The sequence below is a fragment of the Hesperophylax consimilis genome, chromosome 8 (genome assembly GCF_061612785.1).
Source record: "Hesperophylax consimilis isolate HC1 chromosome 8, BYU_Hcon_1.0, whole genome shotgun sequence".
Classification (NCBI taxonomy): Eukaryota; Metazoa; Arthropoda; class Insecta; order Trichoptera; family Limnephilidae; genus Hesperophylax; species Hesperophylax consimilis.
In genome coordinates, this window is record NC_142843.1 from 13,663,152 (window position 1) to 13,680,497 (window position 17,346).

The window sequence follows — 17,346 nt, forward strand, 5'->3', positions numbered from 1 at the left end:
ATACAAAATCATATTCCAAGTAAACCTTGGTTCCACGGCAAGAAAAAATCCAAAAGATTTATATCCTGTATCTCGAGAATGAGAATTGGTCATTGCTCCATTGCATCCCATTTGTTTAAAATCCGGGTCCTAGATAGTCCACTCTGCCAGTGCGGCATGGAAAATGAGACTCTTGATCATGTTTTCTTTAATTGTAAAAATCATTCATCTTTCAAAGGTATTTATCGTTTACTTATAAAAATCACCCACCAATCTCCTCTTAGTATTCCTTATTTACTTTCTCTCAACAATTCTCGCATTTTCTCAGTTCTATACAAGTTCATAGACTTGAATGACTTCAATATTTGAGATTTCCTATTCCCGTATAGATTTCCCATAAAATTATAACCATCTCCCTTAACTTTAACGGCACATAGCACTCTCTTTAGGGTGAATTGCCTAATACAAAAAAAAAAAAAAAAAACATAGTAATGATTCGTATGAAGGTAAAATATTAACATTAAACATTTATTTATTTTTCGGAATAACTTTATTGAGTAAAACCTCAAATTGTAATATTTAAATATTGAAGACAATATTAGTGATTTCTAAACGAAAATCTGAAACAGAAAAATCAGAAAAGGAAACGGTCACATCTGGGACTCGAACCCAGGACCCTTGTCTTTCCGGGACAGTGCTCTAACGATTGAGCTAATGGGACCCTATTCCCCTCGGTCACTTTTAACTGTATCATACTTCGAATAAGAACTACTAACATTGTCTACATTTTTTTTTTTTCACCGCACATTTTTCGAGTCCCAGATGTGACCGTTTCCTTTTCTGATTTTTCTGTTTCAGATTTTCGTTTAGAAATCACTAATATTGTCTTCAATATTTAAATATTACAATTTGAGGTTTTACTCAATAAAGTTATTCCGAAAAATAAATATTCATTCTAGACTTGCAGAAAAGTCAACAGATGTCGCACATTAAAAAAAAAAAAAAATAAGATTGGTTTATCTAAAAAGACGCTGTCTGGATTGCATTTAGTTCGGGTTGAATCTTGCGATCATACATAAAGATAGTTGCCAATAAAAATGTGCGGTGAAAAAATGAAGACAATGTTAGTAGTTCTTATTCGAAGTATGATACAGTTAAAAGTGACCGAGGGGAATAGGGTCCCATTAGCTCAGTCGGTAGAGCACTGTCCCGGAAAGACAAGGGTCCTGGGTTCGAGTCCCAGATGTGACCGTTTCCTTTTCTGATTTTTCTGTTTCAGATTTTCGTTTAGAAATCACTAATATTGTCTTCAATATTTAAATATTACAATTTGAGGTTTTACTCAATAAAGTTATTCCGAAAAATAAATATTCATTCTAGACTTGCAGAAAAGTCAACAGATGTCGCACATTAAAAATAAAAAAAAATAAGATAGGTTTATCTAAAAAGACGCTGTCTGGATTGCATTTAGTTCGGGTTGAATCTTGCGATCATACATAAAGATAGTTGCCAATAAAAATGTGCGGTGAAAAAATGAAGACAATGTTAGTAGTTCTTATTCGAAGTATGATACAGTTAAAAGTGACCGAGGGGAATAGGGTCCCATTAGCTCAGTCGGTAGAGCACTGTCCCGGAAAGACAAGGGTACTGGGTTCGAGTCCCCGATGTGACCGTTTCCTTTTCTGATTTTTCTGTTTCAGATTTTCGTTTAGAAATCACTAATATTGTCTTCAATATTTAAATTAAACATTTAATTTTAATAGTGATGTATCTACATATATTTTATTTATTTTAAGATGTACCCCCATTACGCTTGTGAGGGAGGTGTTATTTATTTAGTTATTAAAAATATATTTTTAATAATGTTTGTTTTAATATTTATAATAAAACTAGCTGTACCTGTTGTGGTTCCTTCCAGAACTTTTAAAGGCATTCTCGAACTATCCAGAACCTTCTAAACTCACCGACACGTTCCTTCACTCAGTTTGTAATCTTGTAGGAACCTCCTTGAACTTTCTCCTTCCAGAACCTTCATGAACTTTCTGGAACCTTCTAGACTCACCGACACTGTCAGGGGGGCCATTCTGAAATAATCTGAAGGATTCGCGGCCTCATCATAGCGAAGCACATTTTCGTTACCCACGCTCAGCCACCTCCACTTAACTCTCTTACTTTCGATGTGACACCAAGGGCTATCTACCGCCATAACTACCGGTGGGTGGCAGTGCCTGGTTGTGAAGATACTTAGGTGGGTAGGGAAACACGGGTTTATTTTAATAACATATTTTAGATTATTTTTTATAATCTATTATGAAGTGATCTGAAATTTTCTAGTAATTTATTAAATAACTTTGTTACTAGGTACCAACTTATAGTTCTAGTGACCAAAAGTTATTTTTGCATATCGGAATCGGTGGCATGTATTTTTGCCTGAGATTTGCTGGGTTCAAACAATAGTTTGAATTATATCGTTTTACATTCCAATTATTAACCTCAATGGGAATAAGCCTTGGTCGATGTGTTTATTAAAACTCACTTTCAAACAAAATTGTAAAGAAATAATATTTTTAAGAATTTAAGTAGAATCCATTAAATATTGACCGCCAAAAAGAAGGAGTTCATGTAAACAATTACATTTTAAAAAACCGTCATTATTTTACTCACGTCATTGATGCGATTAAATAACATTGTGTTAATTGGCAATTTGAAATAATATGAGGCTTCGGAGGAAACATTGTTGCTACGGGTAGGTTAGTTATTTGTTGTAGCAGTATCGCTTATAAAAATCTCCCCCCGCATCCCCTCCCCGCCCGGCTGTATTGCCTCCTCCCTCCCTTCTCCTACCCCCCCCCCCCATCCCACCCCACCTCTCACCACCCTCCCCGACAAAACCCACCATTACAGTATTCTTCATACCCAACATTGTGGTAATTATTTTGATTATACATCGCACAGTCGGCGCAATTGTGAGTGAACTATAGCTGCAACATTAATTTAATATATTATATTGAAAATTGTTTATTCCTGTAATAATGCAGCCTTTTGTGATTAGTTCATGTTCGATTTATTAATAAAAAAACTTCACTTTTGAACCACTGTAATGTGGCTGACAGATTACGCTGTACGCATCATGGCTTGGCCTATTTCAGCATATCGCTCGGCATACAGTCCTAATGGGAATGTATGGCGAGCGATGTGCTGAAATCGGCCAAGTCACGTAAATATAGCGCGCTTATATCGTGGTCTGTCACAGGCTTAATGGAAATGAGAAATATAATAAAACAAATGTTGTATAATAAAATTACCTACTTACGTTAAAAAATTACATCTCACAAGAGCTTCCGTATCTTTATTTTCAACCAGCGAATGCATCCTGTACCTCCAAACATTAAGCGACGCTGCGAGATATGTAAGGTTAGATAAATTAAGGACGATAGAATAGTAAATTAGATTTTTTTTTAAATGTGATGGATAAAATATATATTTCTGAAACGGCGCCGCGCGCCGGTTGCATCCGTGCGCTCCCACATGGCGCGAGCTCTATCATTTTACAAGCACTATCATTATTTTAATTTGATTTTTTATGATTGCCCATTATTATTTTTTTGCTTGTTTAAATTTATAATGAAATTTGAATAATGAATTCTATCAGTGTTCACGTGATAGTAGGAAATACAACATGATGAGTTTTAATTACGATTAATATCATCGGTGAAATAATGTCAAAATATCGACTTCTTGAGAACGAACATGTCTATATTATTTCCTAATTTAATATTACTATACCAATACTGCGTCGCTAGTAATATCAAATACCCAATAATATTAAAAAATACTTTCAACTTCCAACTGATGACAACATGCTACATTAGCGCCACCTAGCGTCGAGAGTTGGGCGCCTTAGTTTTCTTTCATACATTTTAAGTGAAACGGATTTTATGTGAAATAATTTATTTATTTTACCTCAATAAATTACAGAAAACGAAAAAACAATTTTAAAAGTTATGTTACCTACATACGACTATATTGCTTTTATGTTGATACATTAAAAAAATTGCAGCGGCTGTTGAACTTTGAGAGTTTAAAACGTAATAAATTACTAAAATGATTATGTAAAACTCAAAAAAATATTCCGTGAGGTAATAAATAAAAATATATAAGACCTTGATATTGTAAATAGCATTTGTGTTTCGAACTTTAATAATTACGAATTTTTACAACTTCAACATGAACAGAATGCCACATGGAAATAACACTACTTTTCTGAATTAACCTTAAAATTTGAATATTTTTTTATTTTTCGTGCAGAATCTACTTTTAACGTTATTTAGAATATTTTATTTTTCATAATTTGGCATAATCCACTTTTAACGTAATCAAGAATATTTTATTTGGTAGGATTTAACAAACTCATATTATATTTCACCAACTAACCTGTCAACGTTTTTTGGCATCCTGACAACGAGTGTTTTTGTTGTTTGTAATTATTATATCCGTAAACTCCACACACAGAATTTACTTTTTGGGACATTTTTGTATATATTTTTATCAATATTGATCAAAATACAAATTAGAAAGCGTAAAACGACGTCACTAAGTACTAAATAAATTCAATTTTCTGCCATTGAAATGAATTTAAACGTCAACATGCTACACTAGCTCCTCTAGCGGTCAGCGTTGTTGATATTGCCAGTATTTTAATGAAGTATTATTAATATTATAGGATATTTGGTAAGTAATATTCGAAAAAAACTAGTATTTTATCAAAATAAATGTAGGTATTCCATTCGTTTCACTTTTAGACACTTGTTTCATTTTTGAAATTATGGCGTATCTTTCTTCTTTTTATATATAAATGGACCTTCTATTAAAATTATTTTTAATGGTTTATCTTTTCCCATAACCAATTTTGAGATAAAAATCTAACGGCAAATGGCCTATTTAACCGAAGGCGTTTTATTACTTTATTTTGTTTTAAGAAAAGACAATATAAAAAGTATAAAATGAATATTAAGAATTCGTGATAACTTCCGAATGTTCGTTATTTAAGTATATAACAAAAAGATATTTTAGCACCCGAAAACTTATCTATGCATTGTTTTTTAAGAGGAAGCTACAAGCCAAAAATGTGTATATTCTTGGTATACCTTATATTGTAGGTAATAGGCATTAAAATCGCTTGACAAACGGAGTCTAGGAACGTTCGATTTCAAGCACGAAACTGGTTTTTATTTATTTCGTAAATAATTTTAAAAGAAAGCAAAAGAGTTAATCAAGTGAAACTCTCACAGATTATCTTAGCTGTAATAGTGTATTTTTTAAAGTTGTTTACTTTACGCGTTCATACATTTCTTTTGAAAAAATAAATTTTTACAGCTTACATTTATATTTTTTATTGAGTAATTTATTTTTTTACTTGTATTCTACTCAAGCGAAACGATACGAAAACCTTCAATTTATCTAAAGCATATTTTTGGTATTCATAATGTACACCAATTCGTTATAAAAAGATTAATCAAAATAGTGATTTAGCATTAAGCTTCGCCTTAAAGCATATTTATCATTTTCGTCGAATGGGAAAAAATAATATTTTAAGAAATTTGCCTGTTACCATGTAAATTGAAGTTTAAAAAATATGATTCGGTCTATCTTCACAAGTCGAAAAGTCGGTATACATAATTATAGCATGCATCTAAGACCGATTGTACGACCAATTTATGTCATTAAAAAGAGCTAAGTCGAAGTGATTTCTTCCGGGTATAATTCATATGTTCATCATTATTAGACCGGTTGGTAGCTGGTTTTACAAATGCATCGGGGTCCCCCTCAGTCGACTTGGGTTCAATTCCTCGGTTAGCTAAGTCTTCCATCACTCCACAAATCCTCCGCCCACAGTGGCGACAAAATGTAGGAATTCAATGAATATGCTTAGGTTATTTGTAACCCGGAAATTTTTTATGAATTTGAATAGATGAGTTTTATCTAAGTTGTGTTTTGTGAAAATTTCGTTAAAATTAAACGATTCGTTCAAAATGGAATAATCATTGATAATCACAAACAAATACTTACATTCTTAAAGGAAAGTTTATCACTTACGTACATCCTACCAATCTTGCAAATTAAAGTATAATTATTAAGTTTTCTCTATCCAGTTAAACGTTGCGAAATACATAATTCCACAAAAAATATTTTTAAATTATGCATCCTGATTGGTTTTCCGAGTTTAATTTATTAAGATAATCTCCATTATTTGTGCAACAACACCAAAGTACCAGTCAAGATGGTCGTGACTTGACATTTTGAAATTTCAATCATTATTATTATCAGGAAAATACCTACGTTGGTACCTACACACAGTAATGACAGAAGGCAACCAACTTCGCCGTCATTACGCAATACCAAGAATTTGCAAGTTGAAGCCGTTTTGTGCAACGTTCATTAGGCAAATGAGTAGGAAACGTTAAATAACACAATCGATACTAAATAAACAGTTTCGCAACGAGACAGAACGGCTTCTTGGCTAAAACAATATTACGTGTTTATTATTATTTATTTGTTTTTATGCTAATGATTTATGTGAAATCCGTTCGAAGCTTTCAGTGCTGCATGTTTTGCAATCTCAATGGTTAAATACGATCAAATTAAGACGTCAATATCAGAATAACGGTTCGATTAACTATTCATTGTGAATCAATAAACGGTTAGTGAATTGAGCAACGCCACTCAATTCTAATGAAGTGGTAATTTATTAATTAACTGTTAGGTTAAAACAATTGTTACCTTAAGTTTTTTCAAAAGTCACAATCGTAATAATAGTATTTGAAAGAATTTTAAATACCATTATTTCAAAAGTCACAATCGTAATAATGGTATTTGAAAGAATTTTAAATACCATTATTTCAAAAGTCACAATCGTAATAATGGTATTTGAAAGAATTTTAAATAATATTATTTCAAAAGTCCCAATCGTAATAATGGTATTTGAAAGAATTTTAAATACCATTATTTCAAAAGTCACAATCGTAATAATGGTATTTGAAAGTATTTTAAATACCATTATTTCAAAAGTCACAATCGTAATAATGGTATTTGAAAGAATTTTAAACATATGAAACTTCTTCAAATTTGGGAAATTCACTTTGTGGCACCATTTTATTAATGAAATATTTAAAAACACTTCAATTGAATTGTACAATGAACTGTAGTCCAATTGTACAATTATGTCCTGATGAAGAGAACATCATTCTCGAAACATGTTGATTTTTAAAAAAATAAAGATTATCATGGTAAAAACAAAATTGTCTTTAATTAATTCATATGAAACTTCGGTTATTTTGTACCTATAATGAAATTACTGAATACATACTCGAATTACATTAACTGCCTAGCAGGAAATGTGGATATTTTCCACGTGTCCTACAATGAATTCAAGCAGTATTGTTAAATCTTTAACTGTGTGTAAATAGGTGTAACTTTTTTTCCCACGTGTTTGTTTATAAATGTTTCATGTTTATATGTTTATTATGATAAAAAACCATTTTTTTAATTTTCGTTAGTTGTTTTACAAAAAAATAATTTTGCAAGAAACTAGTAAGTTTTTATGAAAAATTCAGCGGCGGTGACCATTTTTTTATTTAGTTTGTGTGCATATTATGTACATTCACCAGTTTCCCGCTTTCACTTCAAGTTTACGGACACTGTGTATAAAAGTGTCACAACTTCCCTTATATTTTTGATATAAGTCCCAAAGCCTACGTACAGTTGGGGTTTCTGCGCGTAGTGATAAAACACATTTTTCAAATACTTGAATTTAGTTGCCCCGGGGCCCGCGAATATGTCGCTACGCCACTACATATTTTATTATGTCATTTGATAAGGGAGTAACATAACCGTACCTCGGTAGCTGTCATTGGAAATGTAGATTGATGATGACAGCACTGATATGATAGACAACTGAATGAAGATATTCATTTATGACGGTTTATATTATACGAGCAATTTTCCCCATTATGAGGAAAGGCTGCGCAGACTTTTTTCATCCAAACCGAATGAACTTAATCCAAAGATATAGCAAATATTTTGTTATACCCACTGCTTTGAGGTGTTTATTTTAATTTGTTTTTATAAAATATAGGCCACGAGTGTAGGGTAAGACTCTTGACTAACAATCCTGATGCTGTGGGTTCAACTACCAGCGCGCGAAAGTTAATTTTATTTGATTGATTTGTATTTATTATTTAATGTCTATTCATTAAAAATAATATATAATATTGCACGTTCCAGAATGAAAGAAACTATCAGTATTGCCCTGGTGTAATGTGTAATACCACCATTTCAGAATTGAAATGTTGCTTAAAATGGCTTAGCCCAAACTAGTTAGAAAATAATAATAATAATGTTAATTTCAGCTGGACAGAGCGGTGTGTGCAATGCTCTGCCTGCCATAAAACTTTACATTTAAGTTAATACATAAAAATAAAATGAATAAAGAAATAAATAAAAATAAAAATAATTAATAAAAAATCAATACATTGATGAGCACATTAGGACTTTATGGTGGCTTGAGTGAAATTCTCCATCTCTGGTGTAGAGGCGCTCTCTGCCACTGGGCAACGGCCTGGACAAGAGTGTTGTCCGATCTCTGGTAGCGCTGACTCATCCCGGCTATTCTGTGGCGCATCAAAGCAGCGAACCCATGCACCCTTCCTTCGGTGAACATCTGTGAGGCGCTTCATCGCCAGGGGAGGCCAAATAGGGCTCTGTATGCGTGGTTGTACTGTACTCGGAGTGTGTTCATGACGCCTTGTGTGAATGTCGTCCATAGCTCGCTAGTGTAGAAGCTCATGCAATATGTTTGGAAAAGTTGCTTCTTCACCGGAGGACTGCATTTGTTGAATCTTCTGGCAAGCATGTTAGCTCGCACACTCAGTACTCTTCTTTGACGTTCTATGTCTTTTTTATCATTTAGGTCATCGGTGATGACATGCCCCAAATATTTGATTTCGCTGCAAATTTTCAGGTTGGTCCCGCCGAGACGTATGGGTGGAATGACAGTGGGACCAATATTTGCTTTAAATATCAGCAGGGATGACTTTTTAGCATTGTACATCAGCCCATGACTATCTACGTAAGCTTCGCATATTGCCAGAAGTTTTCTCATCGCTCTTATCGATGGAGCTAGTATGATCATGTCGTCTGCATAGCTAATATTGTTCATACATACCCCGGCAATATGGCATCCGATTCTTGTCGTATTTAGTGTTTTACTAAGTTCATCCATATACACGTTGAAAAGCACTGGGGACATTGAGCCTCCTTGTCTAACGCCGCACTTTAATTTGGCTGCTTCTGATAGGCTTTCATTCCATCTGACAAAGTTTTCCTGTTGGTTGGTTGAAAAACTTTATCGAAAATTTCGATGCCATCGGTGTGCACAAATACATTCAAACGTGTCGTCTTTATAATGATTTGCATGTATGTAAATTCAATAAAATTGCTAGTTTTCCAACGAACGATATATTAAACATAATATCGGAACATAATGACAGAGTAATATTGTAGCATTTTGCCGTTTACGGCGCTGTTTTACAACCACCCCTACACCTCCCCCTCCCCCTTCTTGGGGCCACATCCTGTGGGAGGTGTTGGGAGGCACACTGGTGGGCCACTTAAAGTTTTACGGCATATTTTTATTGCAATTATTACTATTATTAGGCATTGTTCGAATAGTCGATGGCTCCTAATGTCAGATTTGGGCGATACTGTATTTTTTCAAGTACGCAGTAAATAATTTGAAACATAGATGGCGTGTGATAAGTTTTAACACGATATCGGATTAGGATTAGAGTCCTAAATATATATGGTGGAAATAAATATTCTACAAAACATTTTTTTCGTATAAGTGTACATTTTTAAATCTAGGCCTTGATGTGCAAAAGCTAAATAGTAAAACAATGATCATTTTTATAGCGTCGTGTAAATTCTCCTGAAAGGCATTTTACAAATGTGTTACCTAAAATCACAATGACTTATAGTAAAGGAATGTAACGTTCAACTTATAATCGAACAGTTGTTTTGCAGAAATTCACTTGTGACAAAATCATCAAATAGACATTCAGCGCATTCAGGAAAAGTCATCAAATGGACATTTTGTTTATTTGACAGTTGAAAGGTTCCCGTTAAATACCGATTCTAATTCCGTTTCAGATTTTTTACATATTTTGTTCAGCAAAAGAGGACAACTATCTTGTCATTAAGCTTGTCAGTTTATTGTAATTTGATAGAAAGCTGAATCGCGCCTAAAATAGGCGTTTAACGGAGAGCTTTTACAAATGTAAATAAATAAAATAGCGCTGAATGGCCAATGTTACTGTGATGTCTGTACGAATGTGGATGAGTGCAAGCGAGATGGAATACTTGCAAGATCTTATAAAAGGCGATGCACGTTAGTTGTGCGCCCTCTTTTGTTACAAGCAGCTCCCCAATAAATATGAGTACATAGATCACCTAAGAGTATTATTACATACTACCCGACACGCTTCAAATAAGGCACGATAATACTCCATACATTACAGTTACATTTGAATTTCTGCTAAGCAAATTGATCAAAAAGTTTATAACAATTAATTGAGTTATAACTTTACTGTCTTAAACCTACGGAATTTAACTTAAAATTTCACTTTAATTTAAAGCCACAAAAGTATTTTTCTCTTAGCCAAGAAATGGGCATGACATAATGATTGCTGTAAAATAAAATGTGCTTTTATAGAGCCATGCACGGTAAATTATTAATTAACCATTGCTCATATAACTACTCGACACTCGACTTAAAACTAATGACATGCCTTTTATTAGCTTAGAAGATTCCAATAAACACCATGAAGACATCAATCATATATTTTACAACCCAATAAAGATGTCGCTCAGTTGTAACTTTAATTAAATGGCGTCTCTATTAAAGTTAAACAATTACATCACTTGAAGTTTATACACAATATTAATTTGCTGGTTTTAACTTTAGTTGAAAATGATTGGTGATATAAGATATAACATTAATAGGATATTTTTAATTTTGGTTGTGGATCTGTCTGTGATTGTAACTCTGGTTTGTATTTGATTCGTATGATCGTGTTTTGTGCTGATGTATGTCCGAATTAAAGGCTGGTATAGTGTTGGTATGCGAAAGTGTTAAATTATTTGTAGAATGGCATTTGTGATGTTTTATTGTGATATTCTGTCATAAAGGGAAGTATTTGTGTCTGTGAGTATATATCTTTTGGCATGTACAGCCTTACTAAAGAAAAACCACTTCACATCCGTTAAACGGTGATTTTGTCACATATTGTTTTCTAAATTTGGAAACAATGTTTTTTGCATCTAGCAATGACTTCACACATGCGCATTATGAAGCCGCGGTTTGCAGTTATTTTTTTTGTTTTCTTGATATATCTTCATAAATAGTGTTTTGTTCACAAAAAAGGTGAATTAACTTTTTTTTTTTTTTTTTTTTATTAAAACACAAATAACATTGTTTACATCACTTTAATGCGGTAGTGTCACCAACTGAAAATAAACAGTATAAATTCCATGATCGAGTGATTAACATGTCTAATCATGAGTTTGCGGAGGAAGAGTTAAAATTATTAAATAAAGGACTAAATCATAACTTGCATTATAATTCTAATATTAAAAATAGAGAAGAATTAGAGTTGTTGGCAGTGGATATGGACAATGCATTAATAAATCAACCCAAATCGTTCCATTATAAATGTTCTGAAGGGATAAAAAACATTAACAACAAAAAAACAGTTCCTAATCGGGAAAAGAATATAATTTCTAATACTGACATAAAAATTGCTAAGAATATTTCTAAAATTGTGAGGGAAAAAAATCTGGTTGTTACGAAGGCAGATAAAGGTAACAGTGTTATCATCATGGATAAAGTTGACTATATTAACAAGACAATGGATTTTCTACAAGGGGACAATTTTGAAATAATTCTAAATAACCCTATTAATAAGTGTCAAGAAATGGTGAAAGAAGCGGTTAAACGTTGTAAAAGTGATATCTTTGTAAACATGAAAAATAACAAAAATTTGATTTTAATTAACCCAAAAATTCCTAAACTTTACAGCCTATTAAAAATACATAAACTGAACAAACCTATTAGGCCAGTAGTCTCTAATTGTAATGCCCCAACTTTTAAATTAGCGTCAGCTATCAATACTGTAATTAATAATGCTAATATATTTCAACCAACATACACAGTTAAAAATTCGTTAGAATTAGTTAATTATCTAAAGGATTTGGAAATTCCTAATCATGCTATGTTGGTTTCTTTTGACGTAGTAAATTTATTCCCTAGTATTCCAATAGAAGAAAGTAAAACCATCATCAATAATTTGTTAAATTCATCTAACTTACAGAAAGACCTTATCCATGACCTCATTTTATTTTTCGAAGTTATTTTTAAACAAAATTATTTTCAATTTAACAATACAATTTTTAAACAAAAGGATGGCTTGGCCATGGGGAACAGTACGAGTCCTTTGATTGCAGACATTTTTATTAATAATTTAGAAAATAAGATTTTTAATAGCGGTGCCTTGTTACTTAAAAATTTATATTGTTGGAAGAGATATGTGGACGACATTTTTTGCATTTGGTTAGGAACAGAAAGACAATTGAACATGTTCTTAAACTTTTTAAATAAAATACACAAAAATATTCAATTTACATTAGAAATAGGTATAGATAAGAGTTTAAATTTCTTAGATTTAAATTTAACAATAAAAGGTAATAAAATAGATTTTAATATTTTCCGTAAAGATACGTACACTGATATTGTCATTCATAATTCATCAAATCATCCCTTTTCTCAAAAAGTCGCAGCTTTCCATTCTATGCTTAATAGATTAATTTCGATTCCTTTGTCGGATCCTAATTATATCTCAGAATTAAATATCATAAAACAAATAGCATCTAATAACGGCTATCCTAATAAATTGATAGATGAAATACTAAATAAAAAAATTAAACATAAATTCTTTAAACTTTATATTTATCCTATTTATAAAGATACAAACAAACAATGGCGTAGAATTCTATTTGTAGATAATGATAGTTCCGAAATTATAAATAAAAACATCCCCTTCACTATTCAACCGGCGTTTTATACGAATAACAAATTAAAAAAATATATTCTTAATAATAAAGATATTGATAGTCAAACTAAAAAATCAGGTGTTTATAAACTCAACTGTAATGATTGTAATTCCTTTTATATAGGAAAAACTAATAGAAACTTTGAGATCAGAATTAAAGAACATCTTAGGGCTTTAAAGGGAAATTGTGAATCAGAATTTGCGGATCATTTATTAAATAACGACCATACTTTCGATATTAATTCAGGTTTTAAAATACTACATTCTGGTTACAAGGTATCTCAAATCAATAATTTTGAAATCCTAGAAATAAGAAAACACGTGAATATGAAAGCAGATATTATTAATAAACAAAAAAATTTTATAAACCCCATTTTAAATATTTTCCCAATTACCCGGTCTTTCCCGTCTAATGACATTTTAATTCCTACTTTGAATAACCCTCCCCCACTCTTACCCCTCCCCACTCCTTCTACCTCTTCTTTCTAGACCTAATTTTAATTATAACTTTAGTATACTTGTGCTCCTGATGAAGTGAACTTGGTTCATGAAACATGTTGAGATTTTGTATCGAAATAAAGTGATGTAAACAATGTTATTTGTGTTTTAATAAAAAATAAATAATGCCATCACAAAGTGAAAAGCAGTTAGAAGAAGTTTTCTTCGAAAAATTGTGAATTAACTATTATATTTGTGTAATTCAACATATTTACAACTTATGTATGTTATTTGTCACCAGTTTTAGATAAGCAATTATTTATTTTTATTAGTATTTTGGTACAATATTTTAAATTTCATAGTCCAATCCATTAATGTTGGCCTCACTGGGTGACTTACCTGTGCTGAGGCCTCCATTTTATAATACAATAAAATATACATAATACATTTAAAGAAAATATAGATGATGTTGGTTAAGAAAAAAACATAAGATTAAGATTTAAACTAAAAATATAGATTTAAAAATAAAGTAAAGTAAAATTTAAATAAAAAGAAATATACTTAAAATCGGTATATTCATATTATGTTTTCTGTGTTTGTGAGTGATGTGGGTTTTATATTGGTTTTGTGTGTTACGTGTAGATTTTATTATTTTATGTTATGAAATTTTGGTAATATTGTATTTTTTGTTCTTTAATCCATTTTGTAATTTTGTGTCTGAATTTATTTTTGTTTTCCTCAATTTTATTTTCAAGTGTTAGACAGTTGAATGTTGAATTATATTATAATAGTATTTATAAAATCAAACTTTATTACTTACATGTTATACCATAAATTTATGTAAAACGATTATGCCAGTAATCAAATTGAATTTTATGGTCTGTATTTTGTAACTGTACATATTTAAATATTTTTGTTTACAAGAAAATTATTTAAAACGTGTTTTTCTTTTTTTTAAATTTCTATGCTTGGTTTTTGACAAGTATGGTCAGATTTCAACCATCGAATAACTCACGTCTAAAGTAAACTGGCGAGGAAGCAAGTAATAAATAAGCTAAAACTTATAATTTGTAAATTATTAATTATTGCGCGACATGAAAGGAGTACTTTTTCGGAACTTGCTTATAACCACAGATGAGATAAACTGATAAACGTGTGTTGAATGAGTATCTGCGTCCCCAAAGCCAGGCGTCTTTACTCTACTTCAGGAGAAAAATATTGGTTCAATAATTTCTAAATACCGAAATAATTGTTTGAATAACTTGAAATCTGGTTATCATTTCGACGAGCTTGAAGCAAACCACGAGACCATATTTTTGGCACAAGAATGGTTCGAGAGTGCTTTGAACATAATATGACAACATTGACCACCGAAGAGCGCACATTGAAATAACCAGAAAATGCGCAAAAAAGTAAAGTTCGCTAAATTAAGGCAAAAGTTTGCTGCGCTGTCCATTGTCGAACTTTTCTGCGCAAGATCTGAATGTTCATTCTTAAATGAATCGCCTGTCGTAGAGTTACTAAAATTGAATTAGGTCTGTAAATTATAAAAGTGCCTGACTAAATACGGTAGCAAAATATAAAATTTTGGAAATAAACCCAAATTTTTGTTTAGCCGATTAGGAATATGTAGTTACGTTTTTTTATGCAGCCAGCAATTTGCGCTCCATTGTAAAAGGGACTAGTAGAAGAAGACCGAATGGTGATATTACAATGTGAGTATCCTGTTTACTGTCAGATTAATTTATTTGGGACAGTTGCGCCGCCTTCCAGGCACCGTGCAGTTTGCTTGTTCCCTTTTCACCGATGGGCTCTTGTATTAATTTGAATGTCTATGCTGCCAAACCTATCAGTTTTTTGTATCCCTAATCGTAGTAATGTTTTCTAGCCATTCGGATATCTATGCACCTCTAATACCCATTCTCCTTTTCTTTACAGGTATGTTCACACAATTCCAGACCCTGACGGAAGTAACCTTCCAAATTCTGCGGTGAGTTTTTCAATATCCTTCTAAGCCATGGTCTCACCTTCAACACTTTGCATCGAGAATCAATCTCCCCGTAATATGATATAAAAAATACTCTTACGTTCAGGTCAAAAAACTGTTAGAAAACCTGATTGACGTTAGACTCACAATGTTTTGAGTTCCTATTATGTTACGATCGTTGTCTTCTCTCGGAGCATTATCCCGCGAGAAAGGGCGATCAATTATTTGTCATGACATACAAAACAATCTTATGGATGTTAATTTATTATGCTTACAATTCACGGAGTCGTGTTAATGGAGGTGTTAAATCACTTCAATTCGTTTCTCCTCGCTTCCATTACCGCAGCATTGTCATTTTAAAACCCAGAAAGGCTTAAACACACGTTCATGTCGTATTCTACAGCATTACTAAAAAAAAATCAGTTCACAACCGCTAAACGGTGCTTTTGTTACACATTGTATAAAAACATTAGAAGTTGAGATTCGAGTTGGTACTAATAAAAAATATATTTTACTGGGCTCCCAAAAAACTGGTAACGTTGCATTTCAGCAGACTGACAAGTGAAATTCCTGAATTGAAACCTCGTAAATTTATTAAAGTGACATTTTTTAATAACATAATTGTTTTTATTTTTATGTATGTGTAGATAAATAAATACAATGTTGCGCAAACAATGAGTGTAATACAATAAGGACGGGTTGTTTCGGAGTATTTGAACAATTCATCAGATTTCAACGTTCATTTTCAAGTTCTGTGAAAGATTTTTTCAAGTTCTGTTTTATTTCAGTTTTGTCAAGCAACTAGCCTATAATGATATAATAAGAGAACTTGAATTGGACTTTCACAGATCCCAGAAAAGAACGTTGAAATTTGATGAATTGTTCAAATACTCCGAAACAACCCGTCCGTGTTTTCAAAATTTCGCATTCAATACTATTTTTCGAAGCTTGGAGTAAAAATAAGGTTTGTTTATTTAATCTTTCAACTTTTTCGTGTTTGAAATATTCCAATTTATAAATATCATACTACCTATATTATAAATATAATTTCTGTAAATTAAAAGGTAATTTAATCCAGTTTCTTAAAATGGTATTTACGAAAACTTCCAAAAGAAGCACATTTGAAATACCTTGTAAACATTCTGAAATTCAAATAATTATAAGCAATAATTAGTCGCCTGAAATATCAATCAATATCAATACAAAATATCTCCCGAGTAAAAATTAATGCCGCTAACGGGAATTGAACCCGTGCCTTCTGATATCAGGTCAGGTGCTCTGAACCACTGAGCTATGTCGGCTTATTTCCAACCCGCCAAATAATTCAATATGTACTAGTACCTCAGTCAACAATTACTGCTTATTATATTTTTTTCACATGTAAATAACCAACTTTATTTTATTTTTATAGACAACCAACTTTATTCTGTATTTTGTAGCACCTGACCAGACATCAGAAGGTACGGGTTCAATTCCCGTTGGCGGCATTTATTTTTACTCGGGAGATATTTTCGATTTGTATTGATATTTCAGGAGACTAATTATTGCTTATAATTATTTGTTATCCTTTATTCTATGCATAAAACCTTGTCTTATAAACATTAGTTTATCATTAAAAAAAAATAGTAATTATTCTGAAATTCAATGAGAAATTTCAGGTTTATACAACAGATAAGCAACCCTCTTTGGCTGTGAAAACAATGTATATATCGTTCCATGAAGTATATTTAATGACCGTTTCTATATGTATAGTAATGTTTCCATATACACAGTCGTATC

At 31.9% G+C, this 17,346-nt stretch overlaps 1 protein-coding gene and 1 non-coding gene across 8 annotated transcripts in view; one reads left to right on the top strand and one right to left on the bottom strand.

Moving 5' to 3' along the window:
- Positions 1–17,346, top strand: part of LOC149421584 (uncharacterized) — a 559,544-nt gene that overhangs the window by 166,468 nt on the left and 375,730 nt on the right. The gene's annotated exons all lie outside the window — the stretch shown is intronic.
- Positions 16,796–16,868, bottom strand: TRNAS-UGA (transfer RNA serine (anticodon UGA)). The gene has a single exon. It is a non-coding gene; the product is annotated as a tRNA-Ser (tRNA).